Source organism: Silurus aristotelis, assembly GCF_946808225.1.
Source record: "Silurus aristotelis genome assembly, chromosome: 2".
Lineage (NCBI taxonomy): Eukaryota > Metazoa > Chordata > Actinopteri > Siluriformes > Siluridae > Silurus > Silurus aristotelis.
Window position 1 is genome coordinate 4,608,045 of NC_139575.1, and position 6,000 is coordinate 4,614,044.

Below are 6,000 nucleotides of genomic sequence, written 5' to 3' on the forward strand. Positions count from 1 at the left end.
ACAACTCAATTCGAATGCAGAAGCATTTATATCATCCAATGTTTTATATGTCTTAATATCAAGTTGTCACATAACAGTGAGACAGTAAGCTGGATAAACACACACTTCTCTTCATGTGCACTTCATCCTCGTCATATGGACGGCAACACGAATGCCGATGTATTATACGTCCAGGCATGCCTCGACCGCAATACGAGCCAGTACAATAATAATTTAATAATCTACAGTAGTTTGTGAATGTTTTCTTCATGGAAGTGAAAGAAGCATGAAGCAGACACTTTCAGGATCTCAAAATCTATAATCTTTCAACACCCATATTCACATTCATGTCAGCGTGCCTGCCATTGTGTCCACCCTCTGATCTTCTTCTTCAGTTTGTTGCTCTTCTGTCTCTGGCTGTGCTGCTGTAGGCCGTACCATGTGCCAATCATCATTAACTAGTTGGCAGTAGTTGTCCAATTGGAGGACAAGAAAACAAAAACACAGCCTTCAGATTAATAGCAGTATAATGAAGCCCTTGTGGAAGCCCCTTTGCCTCCCGGGTTCTCCCTTACACATTATTTAAGTACAGAAGTACCGAACCATCGGGTCATGACCCAGTACCGAGCCGAGGAAGAGTTGCTAGCAGGACACAAGGACGTTCTGGAGAAAATAGCAATAGATATGATTTTGTATTATTTATAGGGTTTTTGCCCTTTTATATCGCAATGTAGGAAGCTGGGTTTAAAGCGCAGGGTCTGCCATGTTATAGCACAGCTAGAGCACAGAGGGTTAAGGGCCTTGTCAAGGGCCCCATGAGTGGCAGCTTAAACCCTCAACCCTCCAATCAGTAACCCAGAGTCTTAACCACTACCACAATCACCTCCCCAAATTTACATATGGCACAAATAACCCCTAAAAACAAACAAGGGCTGTGACGTTTCCTCGAGTAACTTAACAGAAATTCATAGAATCAAATTAATTTGGCCCAGAAAATGCAAGAAAGTTTTCAAAGTTTGGGATCATTTCAAACTAAAACATGCAACACGCAGTGCGGTTACTGTTCTTAATGTCATGAAGCAGGTAAGCTGGCGATAAATACACGGATTTTGTACGTGGAAAATTTCAAGCAGCTTTTCCGTAGACAAGAAAACCCCATTGCGATACTATGCGAGTTTTAATAAATAAATACGTAAGTGAGAATAATTATTAACTTCATGAAAATAATTGTTTCCTATAAACTTCTCTACGTGGAGGGACTTTTTGAACACAACTGTGGTTGTATTTTGATATATATTTTGAATTATGGCTATTAAATGCACTAAAAGTGTTCAGTTTTCACAGATGTTATTGTATGCAATTGCAGCAACAAAAATGTAAATTCTTCTAAAAACAAAAACAAATGACGTTCATTTTAAGAGACCCGTCTAATTTTCTCTCTCTTATTTAGTGTTGCTCTTTAATAAAGAAACACTTATCTGATCACTTGATTAATTGATGGAAAAATCGTTAGAAAACTTGATTACTAAAATAATCAATAGCAGCAGCCCTAAAACAAACAAACCAGAAAGTCTAAAAATATTGTCAAAACGAAACCGTTCTCTCTTCCTTCCTTTCTTCCTGAGAAGAGTTAAGTTTGTGCCTTTATCTTCATTTTATTATGTATTGTCGAACACAGTTAAATTGAAGACACAGTATTTAAAAAGGCAGATAAAAAGCCACCTCCTGTATTATGCCTTTTGTTATTACTTTGTATAGTTGGCTAGTTTTGCGTTGGTGCTTTGATTTATTCCTTTGGAACTGTCCATTTTCTCCTTTCTAAGTGGATTTCAGTCCTGTGTCCTCACTTCCTGTATGTGCCAATCATTATTTTGTTTGTTGGACAATCGGTAGAAGTAATAACCTCCAACCCACTGCCCTACTTACATCCACCGCCTACTATCTGATCAGGCGCAGTAGGACAGGATGTAACCAAAAGGTTTCTAGAAATATATATATTTTTTTATTTTGCCGTATCAGAAGTATCGTTCTCCGATATGTTGCCAAAGTATTCCATCTTTGTTTATCAGGACCTGCAAATAATAGAAACTTACAGAACACAAAGTGCTCCCAAATGTCAGCTTTTAAAAAATAAATGTCAGTATAATCAAAATAAAGTGCTAGTTTGTGAATTTTGCAGAATCCTTCAGGAGAGCATCACGTTGCATTGTACTGTATAAACATTTATTACCCCCATTCCTGATCCTAAAACCCACAAACCACATGGATCTGAGACAAACAGACTCTGTGGTCTGACTGAGACTCGGCACATTCCTGTTTTCGCTCTTCTAATGCAACTTCATAACGAAGTGGTAATTAGCTAAAGAGCACAAATAGTACACAAACTTGGGGAGGGGGATCATGGGAAAATACTTGGGTAAGCAATTATATGTGGGTGAAATTCTTAGTTGAACTCTAAGCAAAAATTTACTGTTACTGTATGTGCTTTCAGAGCTAAGGTATGTGGGTTCGAGTCTGATTTGAGTCAAAGTGTAGCTAAGGTTAAAAAAAACTGGCAGCAAAAATGAATAAAAGGAAAGTGGTAGCTCAGTAGATAAGACATTGAACTTCTGATCAGAAGGTCATGAGTTTAATTTATATGAGTGCATTTTATAGTGAACGCAACAAAGAAAACTGTAACCTGCAAGTTATGCAAACCTGAGTTTGTGTGGGATGGAATAACCACAGTGATGCATGAGCACGTGAATAGAAAACTGGTGTGACGGATGAAAGTGAAACATCAGCACGGTGAGCAGAAACTGTTTAATTCTCATCATGTGAAAATGGTGTAATGAAGCGCTATTGTGTAAACTGTTTGTAACTTTGGGGAAATCGCACTGGATCTGTTCTGCTGTGAGCATCAGATTGAACTAACAGTTCGCTCACGACGTCGTAATGATTCAATTAAACACTAGATCTAAAAGCAGCAAATAACAACAGCAGTAAACAATCACATTTTAGTCACTGTTCTTGTTTTCAGCGAATGCCTATGCATTTGCACACCAATATATATTTTTTACAACAATTGTCGGAAAAATATTGGGTTTTTTTTAATCATGGTTGTCAACTTGCCATCTGCAATTACCATTAATAGCTTTTGCATTTTTCTGAATTCCTTGACTTACAGTTTCATATGTAGTTATACTAAGCAAAATTCTTTTAAATGTTAGTATTTTTTATTTAAATAATTGATTATTCAAACGTAATCATCCAATTTATCAATTATCAAAATAATCGTTAGTTGCAGCCCTACTCATGAGTACAAATTACAAAACATCTTACAAATTGTAACCACTGAGCTACCACTTACTGTAGCTATGTTTCTGTGATATCACCTTTAAAACAAAAATGCTGTATGAATGCATAAAATGCATAAAAACTTCTGCATAAAAACATATACGTACATTTTTTTTTTATTCGATAAGTAGCGATGCATATTAACAAAATGGGCATTAACAGTCATGTGACTTTGCCTCAACAAATCACGTGATTGGATAACAGGACGTGATTCAGCCCAAACAGAAAACAACGACACTGGAGACTCCTTCCATAAATGCTAAGATGATGTTGTTACAAGAAATTGTAACATAATGTAATGTTCTTCATTAGAACAAGTGCATTATAATGTAATATGATATAAACAAATCAACGCCTTCTGACTAATCAGAATCCAAACATACTGTTCTCATTTTACTGTAAAATAATACTAATAATCAGTATAGTAATTTAACTTACTAATTTAGTACATTTCTTTAATTAAAGCAGTGTACATAGAAATTGTTTTGTGGCTCAAACACTGAAGTGTTGTTTTCCTCTTTTTATACTCGTTAATTCCAATTTCAACACGATCAACTATCAAATCAACAAAAACAATCATTAAAGGGTCTCAAAGGCTACAACATTTTTTAGGAAAATGATTAGGTAACTTGAGCCATGATGACAATGTAAATAAAGTTTTAAGTGACTTCCACTATAAAAGCATTCTCCTTTTTTCTGCAAAAGTATGTTCTTTACCTTTAGATATTTATACATCATCTTCTCTCACACCAAACAAAGCCATTACTGGGTTAGGGTGAAAAAATAAACCTAAATATTGTTTCTGTTTGGAATATGACCAGGACATGTGGGTTTAATCTGTCTTAGAATATCATGTACGTTTGGATGAAGGTTGACCATGTGAGCTCGCACAGGGAAGTGGTAGCTTGGTGCAAAAAATGTTAGACTTCTAATTGGAAGGTTGTGAGTTTAGATCCCAGCACAACCAACCTTACATAGCCCTTAACCCTAAATTGCTAAAGATTAGATGAATAAATGTAACCACTCTGGGTTTTGTGCCAAAACTTGGAGACCACTCTGTGCAGCCAAGAACAGTTCCTCATGACCAGCCTAAAAGGTTTTTCTTCGGACATAAGCTAGATTTGGACTGTAATTAATATCAACAGTCTGCTACAGTGGATCAAAATTAGCATTAACTCTTTTGCATTCAAAAGTCTTTAAACCAACTATAATGAAACCATAATTCCTCATGTCTTCTCAGGGAGTTTTTCCTTGCCACTATCACCACTGGCTCATTAGGGACATATTTATAACAATAACATAGTATTAGCACTCGATATAATTCTGTAAAGCAGCTTGGAAACAATGTTTACGTACAAATAAAACTGAATTGAATAAACGTAAATGGAAACCTGGTTTTATGATAATGAATAGAATATATAATCAACAGAAAAACACAGTCGTCGAAGTGAAACAAATCAACTTGTTACTTTTGATGCCTAAATCATTAACAATTGTATGAACGATGCACCGTGGATTCAACTGTGTGAACAAAAGATCATGCTGATTCTGTGTGTGTGCATCTGAGGGGAAAGTTCTGGAGTCTGAAGTTAGATTAATTGCCCCTGATTAACTTTACTGTGTGAATTACTGGGCAAATATAAATGATTACTTATACAACCTGGTAAAAGTTTAAACCCATTTTAGATAGATAGATAGATAGATAGATAGATAGATAGATAGATAGATAGATAGATAGATAGATAGATAGATAGATAGATAGATAGATAGATAGATACTAATTATATATTTTTGTGCATTCTGGAGTCTGAAGCTTACAGCTTACTTAACTGCCCCTAATTATTGTAATATAAAAATTATATATATATATATATATATATATATATATATATATATATATATATATATATATATATGTGTGTGTGTGTGTGTGTGTGTGTGTGTGTGTGTGTGTGTATTATATATAAATAAATATATAGCCTACGGTTTCATAAATTTACCCTCATAAATCATCTGACTTGGCTGAACTCCAACTGCCCCCTATTACCCCACACATGCCCCTCTAATTAAAGGTGTGGAAGCGACTTGTCTTCTGTCTTTTACTGCACTTTCCTTCCACAAACTTTCACCTGAAGCTGGAACTTACCTGTGAAAGGTGTAAACTCGACCTCAGCTGTCCTGAAGCATAATAACAATAATCCTCTCACAGAGCCGAGCTTCTCACACAGGTGAGCGCTGAGAGTGCTGCGCGCGCACCTTCATCCAGGTAAGGGTTCTTTTTTTCTTTCCTTTTTTTTTTTTCTTTGCAGAAACTTCAGGCTCATATACACGGATATTTCAGCTGCACTGCTGCTGCTCTTTCAGGGACTGAAGCCCAGACTTGTCCGGGTGCCTTCAGCTAAGCCTCCTTCTCCTCCTCTTTTCTTCTCTTTCCCTTATGGGGATCATTTCTGAGTCCCTGAGGACGCCGCGTGCCTTAATTACCCTTCAGCCAATCCGGTGGCTGGAAAGACGATGACGTCGCACTCCCGCCTTTTTTCACTCAGGTAAAAAAAAAATCACCTTTCATTAAACCTTTAGCTTACATTCTTATTGTGTGTGTGTGTGTGTGTGTGTGTGTGTGTGTGTGTGTGTGTGTGTGTGTGTGTGTGTGTGTGTGTGTTTTTGTGTTTGTGAGTGTGTTAA

General features: G+C 36.4%; 1 protein-coding gene across 3 annotated transcripts in view; it reads right to left on the reverse strand.

Moving 5' to 3' along the window:
• col7a1 (collagen, type VII, alpha 1) overlaps nt 1-5,760 on the reverse strand; it is a 134,076-nt gene extending 128,316 nt beyond the window's left edge. For 2 of the 3 annotated variants that reach the window (XM_083562324.1, XM_083562325.1), the window contains exon 1: nt 5,462-5,759. The gene's annotated coding sequence lies outside the window, so the exon portion shown is untranslated. Of the gene's footprint in view, nt 1-5,461 lie in introns of all 3 variants that reach the window. The other variant, XR_014536885.1, reaches the window with a different exon arrangement.
• Between the last annotated feature and the right edge of the window lie 240 nt (nt 5,761-6,000).